We start from the raw sequence: 23,780 nt of genomic DNA, 5'->3' as shown, positions 1-23,780 counted from the left end.
TGCTAGGCCTAAACTTTTAGTAGTATTTTATTGTTAACTAATGGGTTTCAGGAACCCCTATAAAAAACATGTTTTACTTAATTAAAAACATATGAACTAATTGTTCCAACATTGGTGTCTACTCATTTACATTTTGAATCTCAAATAAATCTTCAAAAATGTCCTTTATATCATGTAATACATCCTTTATATCATGTAATACATGTTTTTTCTTGAAATCTCTTTTGAGTTGTTCTTGCTTTGTCTTTCTATCCAGCAATGTTTGTAGGATTTGAATTTGTTCAAGTGTCATAGTGTTAGAGTCATGTTTGGGAAGTGTAATGACCTTATCTAAAGTCACTAGAGTATTAGGTAACTCAATCTTCTTTTAATCAAATTGTGACCTTCGACTGTTGACACTCAGCGATGTGATTTTCAAAAGTTTTCCTTTAGCACTCGGTCTTGGTGATTGTTGTCCTATACAAGTCATTGTCTGTTGAGTAGGTATTACCTATTGAGTATGTGTAACAATTGATACTTTAGTAGATACATGAAGAACACTTAGAAATTGTATGTGGGCTTGGATAGCATCTTACTCTTTTGGCTTCTCGGTCTCTGCAGGCTTGTTGACATATCCAACCTTGTAAATACTAAAGAAAAGGAGATGTATCTACGTCATCATAGGTTACACCCAATGAGCTTACCATTCTTGGTTTTCCTTCCTTTTGGTGACAACCTCATCCTACCATAAGTATTAACTTCTTTAGTTTTGTATATGCTTTTGTTAATAGTTAGTACAAAATATTAAACTACTAGATCAGGTTTTGTATATATTTCACTTGTTTCTATATGTAGTTGGTTTCTTAATATTGTTTTTAGGTACAAAAATCCCCAACTAAGAAGCTTGCTTCCGGCCATCCAATCAGATTCATATTAAAACACCTTTGAAACACCCTATATTTGTGATCCTATGGCTGCAAAATCGTGATCCCACCCTCATGGGTTTGTATTCCCTCCAATAAAAGATCACAATTTTGTGGCTGTGAGATCATGAATACAAGGTGTTTTAATATAAATTTGATTGGATGGCTGGGAGTGCACTTCCTGATTGGGGATTTTGGTACCTACAAACAATATTAAGAAACCAACTACATATAGAAGCAAGTGCAATATGTCATTTTGGTCAGTTAACAAAATAAGTGAAAAAACATGATTAGAATGACCCAAATGTGGGCTCCCACTGGGCATGCCAAAATGTATCACCTAATCTAGTAGTGTAATATTGAATACTAACTATTAACAAAATCATATAGAAAACTAATGCAGTTAACACTTATGATAGGACAAGGTTATCACCAAAAGGAAGGCAAACCAAGTATGGTAAGCTCCTTGGGTGTAACCTATGATGATGTGGATCTATCCCTGACGGATAGAGGATGTATGCTCATGGTGTGCTCAAGCTTCTAATGGGTAGGTGTTTTTACCAAGTGTGTAGATGGGTGAGGATTTCAACAATGGAGGTGTAAATGTATTTTAGCATGGTGATAGTGTAAAATGGCTATGATGTAGTGGTTAGTAGGGCATTATAAGTTTGCATGAAAGTTGATGATGGATTGTGAGAGGGAAGGGCTTTATTTATAGGCCAAGGGGTAGTGAAATGGAGGGTCAGGATGCAAGGAGGGAAGAATGGTGAGGAAGTGCTAGGATGCTTTAAAAGAGGAGCACATGGATTGTGTTTGTTCAGGGCTCTAGCCTTGTGAAAAGTGTCACAAGGGGATTGGGTAGTCAAAATGGAGGGTAAAAGGGAGTAATGAGGGAGGATGAGTGTGTAAGAGGGATGTAAGAGGATGTAAGATCCATTAAGAGCATGTAAGAGCCATTAATGCTCTTGGATAGGGATGGAAGAGGATAAGGGAGACCTGTTGACTTTGGCTTAGGTTAGCAATTTCCTAACTCTTGCTTTAAAATTGTGCACATATTTAGGAAGCGGGCTAGAATTAGTTTAGAAAGTGGGTTAGGGGGAAAGTGGCTTAGCTCTGATGGGATGGGTTAGTTAGGAGGCTAAGTGAGGTTAGTATGGGTGGATGGGTTGGATTAGGGGTAAAGATAGGATTTAGGGATATTTTAGGGGTTTGGATAATTTATTAAATAATTTATTTGATAAATGGGGGATGTGGGATTAAATTAAATAGATTTGAGGTTTTATTTTATTTAATAGAGGAATACTGATTTAATCGATAAATCAATTTTGGGTTATCATTTGATTTTATCAATTGGACTATAGTTAATTAAATTAATTAATTAACTAGGGGATGATGATTAATTAATTAAATAATAAATATTTAATCAATAATGTCCTATGAGATGACTAAATAAGATTACATTAGTGGTGTTATCAGATTTAGTGTTTATAGACACTACTACATCTGAGACCATTTTTCGACCATTGAAGGTCAAAATTTCGACTCATTTTTCGACCACACTTCGACCAACGTCGACCAACTCATTGGTCAAAATTTTTTCAGTCGACCAACTCATTGGTCAAAATTTTTTCGACCACATTTTGCATGCATCATACACTCTCATCTGACTGATGATGGATTAGGGAGAGTGATCTGAAATGATGACGCTAAAAAACACAATCAAATCCAAAATAAACTTGCATTACAAATGGATTGTGGAAATCTAATATTGTTGATTACTTAAACATGCATATATGTTTAAGTTGTGATTGTCCTGGTAGACATGCATGCAAAATCAACAATATCATATTTCCACAATCCATTTGTAATGCAAGTTCATTTTGGATTTGATTGTGTATTTTTTAGCGTCATCATTTCAGATCACTCTCCGTAATCCATCATTAGTTGAATGAGAGAGTGCAGGATGCATTCAAAATGTCATATCATATGTAAGGCATGTGAACTGTTTTATAGAATACCTGAAAAATATCGACAGCAACTAATCAAACTATCGTAAACACCTAAAGTAACTAATATTCTTGTTCATTAATATGCCCAATACAATAAGAAAACTTGGCAACTATGCACAACAAGTTATACGCTAAAGAGATTTGACATGGACTGTCCACTCTAATTTGTGGAAGCTCCCCTGACAGTGCATTTGAAATATCTGTAGGTAACTCCAAAATTAAGTTGTGGGATCATATCAATGGTTTTTAGTCAAAATTTTCTCTTGAATAGGGTTGTGAGGATATTTTGTCAGCATTTGGTTCCTAATTTACTCCAGAATTGGGGTTTGATAATATTGTCTTACAAATTGTTTATTTTACAATGGAGTTGTATCTTCTATTTTATTCCTGACTAATAGAAGTTTATCTGACCCTAAGATGATCAAATCCACTTGATAAATGTTAATCTTTCTTTAAGTTTTGCACTATTTTCTATATTAGGAATAAGTCAATTCTTGAACTATCTACGACTATTGATTGCCTTGTGTTTCTTTTTATTCCTGCCAGAGCCTTCATTCAACTCTATCTACCCTGCTTGTCATTCCAAAACATAAGGATTTATAATTTTTTCTCTATACACATTATCTTCCATCAAACTAGTATGTTTAATGTCCATTTTCCCATTCTAAATTTCTATAATCTCTCTTTTTATTGATATTGGTAGAATCATGGTTGAGCCCCATGGTGTTTTTGATATCATATCAAGTGGTTGTGGATTCCCTTCAGGAGTAGTAATTCCATTTATTGGTACCAAAGGTTGTGATGGTAAAAATGGTGCCAAACGCTTCTTTACTCCTATAGGCCCCATACTAGAATGTAGAATGTAGAATGTCTTGTAAATATTGAGATGGCATACATCCACTCCAATTCAACTCGAGCTAGTTAGTCCAACCTGTACATTCATGTTTGCACCATCCATGTACACTTGACTATCATTTTATGAATGATTTAACATATCTTATTTAATACCCTCCTCATACACACCATGCATTGAAGGATAGGTAATCATAAGTGCTACAAGGTTTCCTTATTTTCCTCTACATCCTTCATTTTCTTTAGCAATAGTTCAAACAACAACAATTTTCATTCCACACATTGTAGTACTTGCAGGATTCATTCCATGAGCTGAAACAGTAATGATAGAATTTTTGATGCCCATCTCCCCTTGCTTAATGATAAGCATATAACCTTTACAATATCAAGGAATGGAGCATCCTCAACATTAACAGTGCCTAATTTCTTTAATCCACTAATAAATGCTCCCGCCAAACCATGTACACATTCTACATTTTTTTTCAATCCTGCCAGACCATGATAGATTGCATACATAGAAGATATATTGTAATTAATGCATGTATCATGTAGATATTTCTAGTGGCATTATCTTGCCTGATGTGTTGCTCCCTTGTCTACATTTCCATCCTTAGCATAGGATTCCTATGGGAATCCACATTAACTCCAATAATCCTCCCAGGCATCATTCATTTTTACTCTTAAGATGTAACCAAGCAATATAAATGAGGGGCCCCCATAGTCCAGGGGGACACCAAATCTTTGAGAAGACCCAAAGATGATATCCACCCTGAATTCCTCAGGAGGCTTCAGTATTGTTAGTGTAGAAAAATAAAAGGCCATGACAACCTTCACACCATTAGCATGAACATTCTTAACAAAATAAGAGTAATCAATAACTTCCCTTTCTATCCTAGGGTGTTGAACAAGCACCCCACAAACATCCTTGGAACTATAATCAAAGTACTTTAGATTAGATTTCATGACATTCAACCCCAACCAACCTACCCTTATATGGAACACATCAAATGTCTAAGGATGAGAGTTACTAAAAATGATAGAAGTCTTCTTATTATCTTTGGTTATATCATTACATATCACAATAGCCTCAAAACTAGTAGTGGCCTCGTCCAAAAGAAAATCATTTGACATGGGAGCCTAGTAAGATCTAATATCATGTTCTAGTGATTCAAAAAAGATTCTAGTATATCATGGAAACCATGTTAGGAGGGGACAAGGGACGACGATGGGGCTGAAACCTACAATAAATTATACTCTATTAAAAGTATTAACTTATTACAAATAGGGATGCACTTGCATTTAGGCACAATACCTAGAGCTCACTGCTCAATTAAAAAAATGTCTTACTACCTTACATATATGGACAACAACTCATAGTTCACAAAGTGCTTGATATCATCCTCTTCATGCATGTTCAATTTCATTGAAGCTCATTGGATTCCACTCATTCCTGTTCACAAGATCATCGATGTATGGCTTGCATCCACACACACACCACACACACTTCAGTCATAAAAGATTACATTCATTCATATAATTCATCAACCTTGTAGAATAAAACAAGGAAATGATTAGAAATATGAAAACATCAGGCAAATAAATAAATTACAACCTTTATCTAATGGCTTTAGTAGAGACTTGAAGTAGGTCATCTCCAAACCAATCTAAGTTCTCTTTATAAAATTAAATTGGGAGACTATCTACTGCTGGGGTCTTTTCATCATTCAGCTTTTGAATTGCATTTACTGTTTCTTATTCTGATACAGTTTAAATATTAATTATTTCTGGAATATCATCTATAATATTACTGTGAATTATATTTTTACTTAGATCTCTTGCACTATGTCCTTGAAATGAGAAAAGATTCTTATAGAACAGAAAAAGTTCTTCTCTATCTCTTTAAGATCACTTAGCAATTTATTATCAGCTCATATATAGTCAACTTGTTCTCAAACATTCTTAACTTTCATACATCTGAAGAAGAGTTTTGAACTCTTATCACCATTGTTAAGTCAATTTATTTTGGCTCTTACTCTTAATCCTTGTATATTTTTAGCAGGTAGATTTCTCAATAATTTTTTTGCTATGATTAACTCCTCATTCAATTTTGAGTTATTGGGGTCATTTGAATCTTCTTGTCTAGTTTGAATAGATCTTTCTGAAGGTCATTTTTTGTTTTCCTATTGTCTAAGATTGTTCTTTTGTCCAATAGTTTGAAATATAGTGGCCAAATTTTTATTGTTGTCATTCCATATTTTAATTGCATTTTTATCTTATAACATCCATTTGTTAATTTCCCTGGTGGTAAAGATTGGGTAATTGCAATCATCTTTTGGTAAATTGGTGTTTTGAAGGAATTTATCTTGCTTTTCATTGTCCTAATGTTGATCATTAGATATATGAATCTTACAATAGCAATAATGATGATCAGATAAAGAACAAGGGGTAACCTTGACACTACATTCATGACAGTCTGATCAAAGCTAAAAAAATCTTTATTGCAATAAAATATATCCAATTTGCAATATATCCTTATACTTACATTTTGGCAATTACACCCAGTAAACCAATTATTTTGGTTTTCTTTTCTATATCCTTCAAGAGGATCGAACAGGTTGAGCTTGATTTTCATTTTATTCTATTAACAGTTTTCATTTCCTTTGCACTTATCTCACTTCCTATAGATTTGTCCTCCCTACTCTCAACCATGTTAAAGTCAGCTCCCACAATCCAAGGGATGTATTGAAGCCCATATATCCATTTCCACAGCTCATTTCTCTCGTAATGTGCAATGGGAGCATAAATTGAGCACCACACAAACTTTTTATTGTCTTCTTCAATAAAAATCTAGACAACCCTATTGTAAGGAGAGATTTAATGTCCGATTGCAAATGGTACCCATTTTTTTGATGTTTTCATATTGCAAAGGTGTGAGTGGTGGTGTAGGTAAGATTTGAACCTCATAATTATAATTTACACATTTAAAATCAGCACACTAAAAGAATTTTAAATTAACTACTACCAAAGTAATATACAGATTGTTCAAGGTAAGGTGAAACAAAATGTACCTGATAGGAAGGTCCCTCAGCTTCAGTAAGTGAACCATGTGTGAGTGCTTCTACTAAAAGACATCGATTAAAAAAGTGGTAATTTAGGTATGATTCCAATTCATCCAAATTTGTGTCCAAGACACTCAGATAGTTGAAAGAGTGTTGCGATGCAATGTCTACTAATTTGACTTCAATGCCAACTTCCATATTCATCCACTGCATTAACTCAATAGCTGCATTTACACCACCTCCCACCAAATGTGCTCTAATCAGAGCCTCCTAAAAACAAAAGAGAAAGAAACTATGTCAATTTCCATACATAAGAAAAACATGGACACTTGCAAAAACCAAATTAGTATTTACTTGAAAGATTGAAGGTTGTTCCTCATTAACATGTTCCCCATTTTCTTCAACCAGATCTATTAAAAAAAGTGGTCCTCTCAGATTATACAGGTAAGCAAACAAGCAACAAACGAATTTTGGAGGACATCCAACTCAAGCAAAGTTCAACTAGAATGTGGATTAGTTGCACAAATTTGTGTCTACAATATTAATCATATCCACATTTTCGACCACAATGGAAAAATAAATAAAAGGATTAGGAAGAGGTTGAATACAATTAAATGCTAAAATCCATTGAATCAAATAGAATGGCACATTTAATGAAATGGTTGAAGGGTGTATAAGAGAAGTTGAAAGAAGTGCTAAGTATGCACTTTTATCCTCTACAACACTACAGTAACCTAGGACAATGCCTCCAACCGGATAGAAAATAAATCAATGTTTGATAATGGCTGCATGGACCATAGTGGGCAAAAATCACAAGTGCATGAGCTCAGATAGGAAGTTCAAATGGGTCAATCATTGAGTTGGATTGTATCAGGCAGAATCAGTACTCCAGTATGTAGATCAGTGATCAAAGGAGAAATTTTTAGACTTTCCCTTAGCTTCCATGGCTAGTCATACCTCGTCCAAGGTGGCATCACTCCATTCTAGGGTTGGCATTAGGTTTGGAGGACACATTCAGAATGGATCAGAACTACAGGGTGGACTAGAATATTTATAATCATTTAGCAATATCAGCTTAGGCACATAGAAGTTAATTTGTATGCAGCTTAAATTAAAACTTTGTGAACATGGACAGTCAATGATGCAAAATTGTTTTGCTGTCTCTTTATCCCCTAGGCCTTTTGTGGTGATTCCTGTGGTGGATTCTTTCTAGCATAAGCTCTTCTCTTTGTATTGAACTTTTGGCAAATTAGTCTTTTAACTGTTGAATTGGCCTAGTGGGTCATCATATATTGTAACCTGGTCTTTTAGTAATGTATTTCCATTTTTCCTTATCTTTTTTTCTACAAAAAAAGCATCAAAGCTTAGTTACAAGACTCGGGCTTGGCACTCAAACTCAAAATATTGATAAAACAATAAAATAAAAATATTTTATAAGAAATTGAGTCTTTTACTATGCAACCCTCATTTAACCAACTTTAAAGACATAATAAAATAATCAAATAGAAGCTACATTGAATCAGTACCAAAGAAGATTTGAGTTTCGGGAAACAACATTTTCCTATATATACTCTCATGAGTGTTCAGGTATAAAAGCTCATGGACTATAAAATCCATGGCATTAAAACAAAAAGAAGAAGTATCCTTAAATGGCAAATTAGAGTTGTAAAGGTGCCTTTTAGTGTCTTAGCCTTTTGGCTTTATTTTTTTAATTTTTTTCCTGTCTCCTGCTCATTTTTCCTAGCTGAATCTTACTATCAAGACTCAGAAAGTCTGCTCATAACCCAAACTCCAATATAATTGCATCAGAGTTATGATTACCATAATACCTGCTTGGTGTGCCACTAGCAATATTTACTCTTCCCTTCAACATGGAAACCTGGATATATTTTGGAAGATTGATGTCAATTGATAACTAAAAGCAATAATATAAGACATTTAGGCAAATTGACAATCAATTGCAACATCTTGTAAAAGTTCAACCCACAGATAAAACTAAGTAGATCAAATATTTATATCTGATCCAAAACACAATTTGCAAAAGGAAATGTTATCACCAATAAAAGGAAACACACGTGCATATGCATGTGCTTGAACTTTGTATATACACTCAAAGACTTAGGTCTACATTTAAACAAGAAATTCAAAAGCCTTGTGAACAAATCAATCTTATCTCAATTTAGATTATGAAAATGAAAGCACAACTTTTACTTCTTTACAATGACTGATACATATTAGATCTATCCATTCAGAATGGAAGGAAAATAAACCTTCTCAATGAGGTAATATCAAATAATTTCTAAGTATTCAAACAAGAAAATGAACTACCTTACTCTATGATTTGAAACAGTGAATATCAAATGAGCCATATAGAACAATCAATGAAAATGTTCTAAGTGGTCAAGAAAACTATCAAAACTGCATAAAGATCAATGGTATGTAATAACCCCAACTGGGTATGGCTTCAATAAGCACCAATTTCCTTTCCAATTCAGTTGTTTGACATTTCATCAAACACTTTGACAATGACTAACCCTCACTGTTATGCAGTTTCTTATGGGATTTTTAAGTGATTCTTCTAGTTTGAATTTTAGATAATATGTTGGAAAGAAATGATAGTACTAAAACTCCATCAAACTAAGCCAATTCTAAATATGAGAATCAAATTTGTAATGCTGAATGTAGCAATGAAACTCATAAAATTGAAATGTGAATAACTGGTATCAGGAATAGTGTAATAATCCCTGCTTGCTCTGATCAAGGAGATCAAGTTTGGGCTAGAAGTATTTTGTCAAATAGTAAGCATGTAACCCAGGTCTTAAGCTTGGATACTACTATAAGAAATCACTCATGGGAACATAGTAACAAGACCAAAGGAATGTGCAAACAATATGAAAACTCAAGAGATAACAGTTCTAAATTTTTATTATTCTCCACTACAGCAGAGCTTGTACAACATTTAATCTATCTGAAACCATGAAGATGAAATCAATGACTGTATCCCAAGAAACTAATCTATGTTTACATTACTAACACAAGTTACCAACATAAACAAATGATAAAGAGAACCTGGTATAAATTGCAGATAACAGAGGAACTATGCTGCTATTTATGGCATGTCTTTAATGATCTCAGTTCAGGGCTCCTAACTCCCTGTTACTCCAATGTGCACTAGCTATTGGTAATCTGTCACAGTGTGGTGCCTTTGACCTGTGAACTCTTTGCAACTGAAGCTATCTGTGCAGTGTGTCTCTTGGAGAATCTTGGAGTGTCGGCCAACTAGTAGTCTCTCTTTCTCCTTCACACACCACCCTTTTAATGCTATAAGGTTTTGATGTTGCACATGAATAATGAAAAGTTTCTTTGTGGAAAATTCTTCTTGTCCTTGGAATGATTTGGAAGAAAGTTTCTTTACTGCCACTGTAGTTCCATCATGAAGGCCCCCTACATTGAGCAAATACATGAAGAAAATAATTAAAACATCAAACAATACTAACAATAGAAACTACAAAATTAAAACATCAAACAATACTAACATAAGGCAAGGATAAAAGATAGTGGAACCACATTGAGGTTGAGGATTGGGGAGAAGGATTCAAGGTACAAATAAACAATAGAGAACATAACTTGTAGTGAGTCACCATAAACATGGTAGTGAAATTAGACAAATGTAGTGCTCGGCTTGGTAACAATCAAAGACTATTGACAAAGAGGCAACTAAATTGGTCCAAGCACTAGAAAAACACAAGGAGTTGTCTCCAACCAAATTTGCAGACAATTAACCACTAATTTTCAGTCAATAAGGATTAACTCCTTAAGTCCTCTCACCAAGTTATCTCTCCAGGTCATCTCACCAAGTTGACTCACCATCTCGTCTCACCAAGTTGGCCTCTCTATGTAGGCTCACCAATCTGCCCCACCAAGTCGCCTCTTTAAGGCCGTTGACAATGTCCCAAAGTATTGGTCTATTCCTTCTAATAAAATCAACTTTTCCACTTGGTATTAGGAGATGATTTCATAAAATTTATCTATGAACCAAAACTGTGATAACATGACAAAATAATTAGCTGCTCAGACTTGTTTGGAAAATTTAATTTAAACTCCTTATACAAAAATAAATTTTATAATCAAAATCTACAAATCACGTGTATTTGTTCATTGAGATTTTCCAATTAGAATATGCTCAAGAATGAGCATTTACAACTATTAAAAATATCACTAGCCCATGTTAAGCATAATGATCATAGTATTCAGAAAATTGTCAAAGGTGGGGCTGTGTAATAGACTACTTGGGTTGGGAATTCATTAAAGATAATAAATTTGCAATAATGCATTAAACATTGGAACCTCTGATTATTTTCTTCTTTGGAAGGTGAAAAGATCGAGCAAGTGACCTTAACATAAACCTGCAACAAGATTATCCATCAACACATTTTATCAACATTGGTTAGGATGAAACATAAAATAGGGTTTGAGTTACTTTATTGGGTTTTTCTCTGACTTACATGAAAGTGCGTCTATTTGAAATCTCATCTTCATCTGCAAGCTTGAAATACCCAAAACTCCCAATGTATCTGTGCTTTCTATAATTATTATAAACTTTGGTATATATAGAAGTGGTGATGTGACCAGGCTGATAAGGATTCAATGGCCATAACTCTACTCTTCTTCCTATTTTTCTCACAGTCTTGAGCACCATCTTCTGATCCATAGACCCAACAACTATTAGCTTGTGCATGCTCATCTCTATGTCCACAGTTTGCACACCTGCAGAGTTTTATGACAAAATTATCAGCTAAAGTTTGAATGATTTAACATATCTTATTTAATACCCTCCTCATACACACCATGCATTGAAGGATAGGTAATCATAAGTGCTACAAGTTTTCCTTATTTTCCTCTACATCCTTCCTTAGTTTCTCCATGTTGATATTTTCTTTAGCAATAGTTCAAACAACAACAATTTTCATTCCATGCATTGTAGCACTTGCAGGATTCATTCCATGAGCTGAGACAATAATGATAGAAGTTTTGATGCCCATCTCCCCTTTCTTAACGATAAGCATATAACCTTTACAATATCAAGGAATGGAGCATCCTCAACATTAACAGTGCCCAATTTCTTTAATCAACTAATAAATGCTCCCGCCAAACCATGTACACATTCTACATTTTTTTTCAATCCTTCTAGACCATGATAGATTGCATAGATAGAAGATATATTGTAATTAATGCCTGTATCATGTAGATATTTTGAGTGGCATTATCTTGCCTGATGTGTTGCTCCCTTGTCTAAATTTCCATCCTTAGCACAGGATTCCTATGGGAATCCACATTAACTCCAATAATCCTCCTAGGCATCATTTATTTTTACTCTTAAGACGTAACCAAGCAATATAAATGAGGGGCCCCCATAGTCCAAGGGGACACCAAATCTTTGAGAAGACCCAAAGATGATATCCACCCCAAATTGTTTTGTGCTGGTCTCATTTTTAGCTTGTCGCATGTTTCCCCAGTAAGACTCTCTGTTGCCTCCCATTATGACTCTAGTACCCATCGGATAATGCATTGGTTTCTAGGAGATCCTGGGTTCATTCTTTACTACCTTCGCAGTCCTTGACCCCAGTTAGAATCAGTTGTTGCCTTGTTTTTTGAAGACACCAAAAATTAAAAAATTTCAAGTCATTTTCCCTCTGTATGGGGAAGTTTATAAAAAATCTTAACTTTCACACTTATCCAACCTCAAACCTTAAATTTCACATGTTTGGAGCATTGATCAAATTGCTACACTTGAGATTGTTGCTTGGCAATCCTTGGCGAAGGAAGGCTCATTCCTTTAATTGTGAACTTATTGATTGGTTGCAGACCAGCCACACCACTCTATAGTTTGCCATAATAGTAGAGAGTTGGCAAGTTCTTCTTGGCCAAGGCAGGGAGAGTTCATAGTCTCAGACTCATGCAGGCTTCTTCCAGCCACTTCTGAGGCAATCTAGACTGAGGCATTACTCAAAATTCATGCTAAGACTATAGACCACTCCTATGCTTCGAATAGAGTGTTGAAATTGGTGATATCAGAATGTATTTCACAAATTCATGTTATGGCCAGTAGTAGTCGTGGATCATTTTAGACCTACCACATGCGAAGTGTCCATTTTATGTTAGTTTGAGCTTCACTTGGTTTCAAGAATACTATAATATTCTCTACTTAACAAGGCCAACCACGTGAAGATGGAAGCTCATCTAGCCTCACCCCCCTCCCCCTAACATCAATCTAAAGTACCCATTATCATCTAATTACATACTTCATTTATTCATTCATCCATTTATGAACTATAACATTCAATAAATACAATCACATAACATTCTTTAATATGATATAAAATTCATTAATACACAATACTAATCAAGACTTCATTAAGACAACAATATTCATTAACATAAAATAAAAATCAGTATTAATACACATCATTCATACATAATTACTTAAAACAAAGTTCTTTCATTATCCAACAAGGTTTATCAAAGAAGATTTTTAAAACATCATTTCTTCTTTTTGTTTTTCTAAGCTCTCTTAAGAAAAGCGCTCATAGGAGCATCCATATCTGCATCATTCTCCTCCTCTTCTGGCATGTGTAATGTCAAATTATGATGGCTCATTCTCTTTGGAGGAGCAAGAGGTTGTTGCACTAAAGGGGGCTCTATTGCAAGAACAAGTGAATGGGATAAATTGGCATACTCTTTTTCTTTTTTTAACTATTACTAGTCTATAATTAAGTGCTAGTACAACATAACATGTATTTTTCTTACCTGAAAATTCCACATCATGTACATTAACATTTTGATCCGCTACCATGTCAACATGTTGAACATGTGGAACATGTTCCACTCCTTCTGCATGATGTTCAACATGCTCCGAAATATTCAAAAAAAGGATACATGTCAAATTGCAATTGAAGATGTTAAACTGTATTCATAATTGCATAGTTAATTTCCAATAGCAAATTAATACCTCCACCACTATAATGCACATTATGGCCTTCATCATGAGCAGGTTCTATGGTAGGATATGAAGGCTGCAATAAAATGTTATGCACATTGTTATGCAGTCAATTTACGTTCAAAACTAATACCAAAAAAGAAAAGGATCAACTATTCAATTTCATTTACTTTTCATCTAACCAATTTACCTGTGAGATATCATTTGGTGAACTAGATTCTTGGGCAAGGCTTATAGATTCTTCGTGTAGGCGTGTAGCCATGACTTTATAGCCTTCCTTCAAGGCAAGTTTTCTATCGTCATCTGTGACCTCCACATTGAATTCTGTGCCCTATATTTTTTACTTAATATCATTAGTTTTGTATGTATGGTTTCACTAGACAAAATTATTTGCAACATTATATTTAAAAAAATTATTTCATATCATTGCTCCTACTTACAACTCGAGACTGGAGATTCATATAGCCACCAGAGCCAAGTTTGTGTTGGCCAAACTTTTCTAGTCTCGCTTTTGTAGCCACGGATGTGTCCTGCAATCTATGAACAATTTCAAACATCTTAGATTATATATTTACAAATATGAATAATTAGTGCATGATTACAATGTACTTAATACTATCATGACATGCCTCTTTTTTCCCTGTGTTGCTTCATTATCTCTATCTTCATATAGCCTTTTCTCCTTTGCATCTTCTACTATTTCATTTCACTCCATTGGTGGAATCATAGCAGGACGGTCGTACTTTGGGTTATCCTTAAGAGCCCTTCTATATTGATCCCTCGCAGTCTTTATATGCTTTGCTGCTCTTTTCAGAAGTAGGCCATTGTCAAAAATGTTTTTTTCCAAATTTCTCGTCAAAAGATGCAATGAGCTGATTTTTTAATTCCACCTTTTTAAAAACAAATAAATTGTTAGATCAATAACTTTAATATATTACAATAAATGGAAGGAAAGAAAAATTATGTAGCAATGATATGAAACTACGTACCTTTTACGTATGGTGGGTCCGAATAGTCTCAATGTCATATGAAAAAGATGATCAAAGAAAACATTATTACCTACAAAAACATAAAGGATTTATCAGTCCAAAACGAGTAATATAAAAATAAATTAAATTTACACTTTAAATTAAAAAAAAATTTAAAGCACTTGGAAGCTTTCGTTCGTTTAACGGAAACATAGTTTTCTTATTCAACAATAATGTCCCTTCATATAAACCAGTACTAATCACATGAACTGCTCCAGGAAATGGATCAGCTTTAGCAGTACTGCTCTCTGCTAGTCTATCAACTGAAACATCATGACAATTAAAGTAGACACCAAATCAATTAAAGCACACTTATTGATATAATCAAATTGAAGAAATTGACTAGCAAAAATGTTTTTTCCTCGCATTCCATTAAGGATTGCATGTCCTAGACTGCATGTCCTATTTTTAACAATCAACTTTTGCAATAGTTTATAAGGATTTTATGAGTAGTTAGTTTAGAATAATTCATCTCTCATGAATGGAACATAGAGCAATCATTGCATCTAAGTAGGGTCTTCACACGAATGCAAAATATGTATGTATGTATGTATGCATGGTGTGTGTATGCATGTGTTTGTGTGTATGTAGGCTTCTATAGACATCATTTAAGCACTGATATGCTACTTCATTGTTCATCAAATTGTACAAATACATTACAAAATATAGCAAAACAAGGTTTTACAAATTCTAGTGGCATAGATGAGGATGTCTGCATGCCCCTTGTTGCTGACGATGCACTAGGCAATAGTGGACTAGCAACTGAAGGAGGAGTCTGCACTTCATCATGAGCTGAAGAATACAATGTTGTTAGCAAAGACATTTGCAATGGATAAAGATCAAATGGAATACTAGCTACAAATGTCCACAAAAAAAAAGTAAGTGTTATAATGTTGATGAAAACAAACAAAGTGCTACTTACATGAAGGTTGTGTGCAATGACCATCACCATGTTAACCATGTGATGTCACAAATGGCACAAATGTCTATACAAGTACACATAAAATTAGAGATCATGATCCATAAGATAGTATAAAATATTCATATCTATTGAACTTCTATTATTTCTTTAGTTGAATTATTGCTTACCTGCAAAGATTGGATTCTACGGCCCAATTCTGTTCTCAGTGCCTCTTTCTCCTCACTTCTGTCAGCCTCGATGATAATGTTAACAAGTTCATTAGTGTATCTTTCCTTGATTTTCTGGGTGATGAACACAGGGTCAGTACTAAGGGCAATGTTATGTAGATATGAAGCCCGTATTTTAGATCGCATTTGATCAGCAGTCATTCTAGCTTTTTCCTATCATTTGTGACATCAGATATCAGTAAAATTTCATCAAAAAAACTCCAAAGACATAAAGAAAAGAACATGATAATAAGACATTTGTTTCCATATTAACATTAAAATTTACAATATTTAATGTTTACCTATACTGAAGATTTCTGAGATGGTGCATCCATATCGCCCTGTGAAAAAAATTAGTAAGTCTTAGAAATCAGTAGCGAAATTAAAGTAATAGACTTACCAAAAAAAAATATTAATAATAAAGTAGATTGTATATGTAAATCATTTGTCTTAAGTTAAAAATTTAGTGTAACTAATGTGTATATTTAAAAAAATATTTGACATGTTCTACTTAATGTTTATATGTGCACATATGGTTTAGTAAAAAAAAGTTTTGTCATACAAGACCCCATCATAGTTGACATTGATCCTAGCTGGACATTTCATTGATCATCATGATCTTCATCCATGTCATCATCATCATCATCATCACCATCATTGTACTTGTCACTTTGATCATCGTCGTCACCACCACCATCTTCATCGCCATCATCATCATCTTTATCACCATCATCATCATGACCATCATCGCCATGATCAACACCATGATCATGATCGTCATCAACATCATCATCATCATTATCACCATTATCATCAGCATGACCAAAATCATCACCATCTTCTTCATCACTGGGTAATTGTTGTTCCTAATAATCATTTACTTCCTCTTCTACTTCTTCAATTTCTTCTTCTTCGATCACATTATACTTTATCGGCCTTCCTCTTGGGTCATTTCTAACAACAAATGACCAACCTGGTTTGTGTGGAACATCAAAATAAAACACTTGCTTGCATTGGCTTGGAAGAACATAGGGCTCATCTCCGACTGGCTCAAATGACCTTGTAATAATCATAGTAAATCCACTATCATGTTCAATAATAGTCCTATCAGGATCATTTCGATTCAGTCGTAACCTGAACCATTTGACAACAAGTAGAACTATTTTGAATGAATTAAAGTCGCACTCAAGTATATCATCCAAAATGCCATAGTATCAATTTTTAGATTGTTGAGGATGTATGTTAGTTCTAGATGAAATATTGGTGACTGCAAATAGCACTTATCCCGGAATCACACGTTTTCTTCGTTTCATCTAACTTTTTTGTGCGAAATTTATAGCCATGGTAGTACATAGCTTTGTGGTGTTTGACCTACAATTAGTTGTTAGAAAGGTTAATCTTTCCTTGGATATATTTTAATTGGGATATTCCAAGGGTCCCTACATGTAGTTTGTCCACTTGTACACATGTGGAGGACATGTCATTGTTTTTCCTTTATTCCACATGTGAGGACAACTCTTGTTTATTTCTTTATTTAGTTTATCCTCCTTAAGAGGATTGTGACACTTTACACACACCTATTATGAATGTGGCATTCATAGAAATGAGAGTTACAAATGCAACTCCTCTCTCATCTCTATATAAGAGATGCTCCTCCTTCCTTCTTCATAACTACAACACCACTCTAAGCACTTGATGTTATTGTATTGAGCTACTTTTGCTCCAACACTCTCTCTCTCTCTTCTCTAGGCATTTGCCTTCATTCATAATACTCACAAGGGGTTTTCTTTGCTTTCCCCTTATAAATCCTTGTCTCCATTGTTGAACCATCTTGGTGTATGCTCTTGGAGTTGCTTATCTTATGGTAATATTGTTTCACACTTAACTTACTTGGATTGTTTCTCGTTCCTTGCTCAACATTATCATTTCTTACATGGTATCAGAGCTTGGTTATCTAAATCCTTGTTTTAAGTTTTGTGGTGAAGGTTGCCATTCATTGGAGCACACCTTATTTGGAGACATTATTGAGAGAAGAAGTTTGTGTTGTGATTTTAGCTCTTTTTAACTAATCTTGTGCATGCAAGTTTCATATTTTTTTTACTAACCCTCTTTGGAAGGCTTGCTGCCAAAGGGTTTTCTTGTAAAGCTTCATTTTTTTTACTAACCCTCTTTGGAAGGCTTGCCGCCAAAGGGTTTTCTTAGTAAATTTTAATTTTTTTTGGTTTGTTTTGGACGGCATGCCGCCAAAACAAAACATGTTACATTGGTAAAGCTTTTTATAAAAACACAATAGTAAAGCTTTCTAACTCTCTACTTTTTCTTACTTCATTTATTAAAAAAATTTCTTTAAAAAAAAAAAATAATATATTTTACTATATTGTGTTTTTTATAAACATAGTGCAAAGCTTCTTTTTATATATATAAAAAATATATATATATATATATAATTTTTTGAATTTGGTTGGGCGGCCGCGCCTCCCGCGCGCCACCCCCGCGCCGCCGCGCACAACCGCCGCCAACGGCACTGACCCCGTGCCGCCGCGCGCAAATTTTCTCTCACAAACCCCATATCTTCGCGCGCAAACACCGTCGTGGTACAGACTTGCGCTGCCGCGCACAAACACCGCTGCTCGTACAGACTCTGCGCCATCGCGCGCAAACACCGCCGCCGGTACAGCTCTGCACCTCTGCGACTCTAAAGCAACTCTGATCACATTTTAAACCCTAACCACCGCTTCCGCCGCTCCCATAACTCCGCCCGCAAACCGACCTCGGCCCCTCCTTTGGCCACGCGGCAACCACCGACCTCGGCCCCTCCTTTGGCCACGCGGCAGCCACCGACGAGCTCCGCTCCCCTTTCAAATTTTTTTAAAAATTTTCCCCCTTTTTGCTAATTTTCCACCTTTTATGTTTTTAAAACTTTGTTTTAACTCAAACTAATAAAACTTGTTTTATATTAATGTTTTTATTTGTTTAATAAATCAATTTTTAATTCTCTCTGACACAAATAGTTAAAATTAAAAGAAAATATTCTTAATCTTATAAAAAAAAACAAAAAAAAATGAAAAAAACCAATTTTTTTTCAATTAATAAAATTTAAATTTGTTTTTCTCTCATTTAACAACATTTTTTTCAATTCATCTGATTTTCAAATTAAGGGCATTTTTTTCAAAAAAAAGCGAAGAATTTTTTTAATCATGTCAACATTAATTCCAGAAATCAAACTTAATTATTCTAATTATCATTCTTGGAAAACTCATATCTCATTTATTTTTCGTTTTAAACATCTCTTCGAAATAGCCACTGACCCTTCTCTTGAGCTCGGTTCAGCGGCTACTCAAGACGAGAAAGATACTTGGAAAGCTAAAAATGAAGAAGCTTTAGGGTTAATTGGTATTTCTATTATTCCAGATTTATATGTCTTAATTGCTCACTGTTCTAAAGCTCATGATGCATGGTCCATCTTGAAAACCAAGTATGACAGTGGCGATAAATACCGCAAAATACAATTGCAAGATCAACTCGAAGATCTCAGGTATGCAGATTTTAAAGGTATGGATGAATTCCTCTTAAAATTTGATTCTCTTAAAAGTCAAATTATGGCTTTAGGTGTTCAATTAGAGGACATTCGTTTAATCCATCTTATTCTTAAAAAATGTCTTCCTAGACAATTTCAACAGTTTATAACTAATATTCATGCACAGCTTGCTATTCCTACTTTAACTTCTCAGTTAACTTATGTTATTTTTCAAACTTTATTAAGACAGGAAGAAGCTAAGCTAATTCAGTTTGGTACCCTCAAATCAACTGAACATGCATTTGTGTCTAGAAATTCAACTAATAATTTTCGTTCCAATAATAATAATTACAAACAATCTAATTCTAATTCAAATAACACAAACAATAAATTTCATCCCAAATATAATAATAATACCAATCATCCTAATAATACTCGTAATACTAATAATCAAAGGAACCATTCCGATTCCAAACCTCATTGTTCTTATTGTGGCAAAGATGGTCACCTTGTCAATAACTGTTTTAAAAAACAAAATGATAAAAAACCTATGAATCATAGTACCAATCATCAAACCTCAAACCATAAAAAAGGTCATTCGACTAGTTCTAATCCTCGTCATGCTTTTACTTGTAGCTTTAATCTTTGCAGACCTTTAGAATGGATTGTTGATAGTGGTGCACCACAACATGTCACCTCTCATAAAGAAATTTTTGATTCTTTACAACCTGGTATTGCTAACATTCCTATTCAATTAGCTAATAATCAGACTTGTAAAGTTGAAGGACTAGGTGATGTTACTATTCCTAATGGTAAATTACATGATGTTTTATATGTACCTGACTTGAAAACTAATCTACTTTCTGTTTCACAGTTATGTCAGAACTATAAACTAGAATTCTACAAAGATACATGTTATATCATAAATCCTCAAACTCTCAAAGTGATTGCTCATGCTAAAATGGATAATGACAATTTGTTTAAATTCCATGAATTTGCTAGTTCACGCTATTCTTTACATACTTCTATTGATTTCAATATATGGCATGAAAGACTTGGTCATTTAAATTCTGATTATATTACTTTCATGCAAAAGCATAATATGGTTGATGGCTTGCCTAACATTATTCCTTCCAAGATTGCCTGTACAGGTTGTATGAGTGGTAAGATGCATAGGGAGCCCTTTCCAAGTGGAAAATCATGGCGAGCAACTCATAAGTTGCATCTTGTCCATAGTGATCTTTTGGGTCCCATGGAGAATACCTCCATCCAAGGTTCTCGGTATGCACTTACCTTTGTTGATGATTTTTCTAGATGAACTTGGATCTATTTTTTGCATAGCAAGGATCAAGTTCTTGATATATTTATTGAATTTCAGTTATATGTTGAAAGGCAATCTGGGTATAAACTTAAAATTCTTAGAACTGATAATGGGAAGGAATATGTGAATAATGCTTTTCATTCTTATTTGAAATCCTGTGGAATTAAGCACGAGCTTACTATTCCTTATACACCACAACAAAATGGTGTAGCGAAAAGAAAGCATCGGACCATTGTTGAAATGGCTAGAAGCATGTTGCATGCTAAGAATTTGCATTATAAATTTTGGGCTGAAACCATGTTTTGTGCAACTTATATTCTTAATCGGACTCCTACCAAAGCTCTCAAGGCTATCACTCTAGAAGAGGCTTGGTCTGGTAGGAAACCGAATTTACATCATTTACGGATATTTGGTTCTATTGCTTATGTTCATACGCCTAAACAGAAAAGGCATAAATTAGATGCTAAGTCATCTCCTTATATGTTTGTTGGCTATGATGAAAACACTAAGGGTTATCGTGTTTATGATTCCACTACTAACAAAGTTTAAGTTGCTAGAGATGTTTTTATTGCAAAAAATGGAGTTCATGATTGCTCTACTACAACGGATGAAGAATTCAGTGGCACTAAAATTGTGCTAGTGGAGGACCAACCTCCTTCTCTTAACCCTACTCTTTCTCTTAATCAAGTACCACCGATTATTTCTGCTCCTACATCTCATGATACTCAAATAGATACTAATGATACTTTTCTTACTCATGATTCTTCCTCTAGTGATAATTCCATTACAACTAAATGTAAACCTAAATGGGCTCAAAACCTCATCAATGAAGCTGATGATTATATTTCCAAATCTGGTGGAATTAAACATAGAAGGATTAATTATTGTAATTATGCTTTGATGACTACTATTATGAATTCTAATGATCCTAAGTCTTTTGATCAAGCTAACTCTCAACCTCATTGGCAGAAAGCCATGCAAGAGGAATATGATTCGTTACTTGCTAATCACACTTGGGACTTAGTCACATTACCTCCTGGCAAAAATCTAGTTTCATGTAAATGGTTATATAAAACAAAATTGAATACTAATAATGAAATTAGTAAATTTAAAGCTAGACTAGTTGCTAGAGGTTTTTCCCAAATTGAAGGCTTAGACTATAATGAAACCTTTGCACCTGTTGCTAAAATGCCTACTATCAAATTAGTTCTTGCTTTAGCATCTAAAATGAATTGGCCCATTCATCAAATGGATGTTAAAAGTGCCTTCTTAAATGGTGAGTTACATGAAGAAATCTATATGGCTCAACCTCCTGGATTTGTTAAGAAAGGTAGTGAAAATCTAGTTTGCAAATTGAACAAATCTATTTATGGTCTTAAACAATCACCTAGAGAATGGTATTCTAAAATTAATTCTTTCTTCATTTCTCAAGGTTTTACTAGAATCAAAAATGATCCTAATTTGTATATTAAACATACTAACGATGATATTATCATTGTTATTGTTTATGTAGATGATTTAATTCTCACTTCTAGTTTCGACATTTTGATTTTTGATATTAAATTCCAACTTAAAAAAAAATTTCAAATGACAGACTTAGGTATCTTACATTACTTCTTAGGTATGCAAATTTTTCAAACTCCTAAAGGTATCTTTGTTTCTCAAAGCAAGTATGCTTATGATCTTTTAGAAAGATTTAAGATGAATGACTCTAACCATGTTTCAATTCCATGTGAATTAGGAACTAAATTAATGAATGATATGAATACTCCTTTTGTTGATGAAACTCTATATAGACAGTTAGTAGGAAGTTTAAATTATTTAACTCTTACTCGACCTGATATTGCTTATAGTGTTGGTTTAGTTTCTCGCTTTATGTCTAAACCTCAACAAACTCATTTTAAAGTTGCTAAACGCATCTTAAGGTATATTAAAGGAACTATTAATATAGGCTTATTTTATGATCCAAACTCTAAATTTATTTTACATGGCTATACTGATTCCGATCTAGGTGGAGATCCCAATGATGGGAAATCCACTTGTAGTTATTTTTTCTTTGTTGGTTCAGGTCCAATTTCTTGGAAAAGCAAAAAAGAACAATCTATTTCCCTATGCTCAACTGAAGCTGAATACAAAGGTTGTACAAATGTAGCTAAGGAAGCTTTGTGGATTCGAATAATTCTTGATGATTTCGGTCTACCTCAACAATTACCTACACCTATACATTGTGACAATCAAAGTGTTATTGCCTTGGCCAAGAATCCAGTGTATCATGCTCACACCAAACATATTTCACTTCAACATCACTTCATTCGAGAACAATTTGAAGACAATCAAATTATTCTTCTTTATTGTAAAGGAGAAGATCAAGTGGCTGATATTTTAACCAAACCACTTTCTAAAGACAGATTTCAGTTCCATTGTAAAAATTTGGTTTTACAACCCGTTGAAGTAAACTCCCCAAGTAAAGATTAAGGGGGGGTGTTAGAAAGGTTAATCTTTCCTTGGATATATTTTAATTGGGATATTCCAAGGGTCCCTACATGTAGTTTGTCCACTTGTACACATGTGGAGGACATGTCATTGTTTGTCCTTTATTCCACATGTGAGGACAACTCTTGTTTATTTCTTTATTTAGTTTATCCTCCTTAAGAGGATTGTGACACTTTGCACACACCTATTATGAATGTGGCATTCATAGAAATGGGAGTTACAAATGCAACTCCTCTCTCATCTCTATATAAGAGATGCTCCTCCTTCCTTCTTCATAACTACAACACCACTCTAAGCACTTGATGTTATTGTATTGAGCTACTTTTGCTCCAACACTCTCTCTCTCTCTTCTCTAGGCATTTGCCTTCATTCATAATACTCACAAGGGGTTTTCTTTGCTTTCCCCTTATAAATCCTCGTCTCCATTGTTGAACCATCTTGGTGTATGCTCTTGGAGTTGCTTATCTTATGGTA

At 34.2% G+C, this 23,780-nt stretch overlaps 2 pseudogenes; both read right to left on the bottom strand.

Moving 5' to 3' along the window:
• Nucleotides 1-3,575: 3,575 nt before the first annotated feature.
• On the bottom strand, nucleotides 3,576-4,134 carry LOC149552993 (glycine dehydrogenase (decarboxylating), mitochondrial pseudogene; annotated as a pseudogene).
• A 1-nt stretch (nucleotide 4,135) lies between these two features.
• LOC149552992 (glycine dehydrogenase (decarboxylating), mitochondrial-like) lies at nucleotides 4,136-18,625 on the bottom strand (annotated as a pseudogene).
• Between the last annotated feature and the right edge of the window lie 5,155 nt (nucleotides 18,626-23,780).

The sequence above is a fragment of the Cupressus sempervirens genome, chromosome 6 (assembly GCF_028749045.1).
Source record: "Cupressus sempervirens isolate cs-2001-9-10 chromosome 6, ASM2874904v1, whole genome shotgun sequence".
Classification (NCBI taxonomy): domain Eukaryota; kingdom Viridiplantae; phylum Streptophyta; class Pinopsida; order Cupressales; family Cupressaceae; genus Cupressus; species Cupressus sempervirens.
The sequence above is the reverse complement of the archived record's forward strand: the minus strand, read 5'-3'. Positions and strand labels throughout refer to the sequence as shown.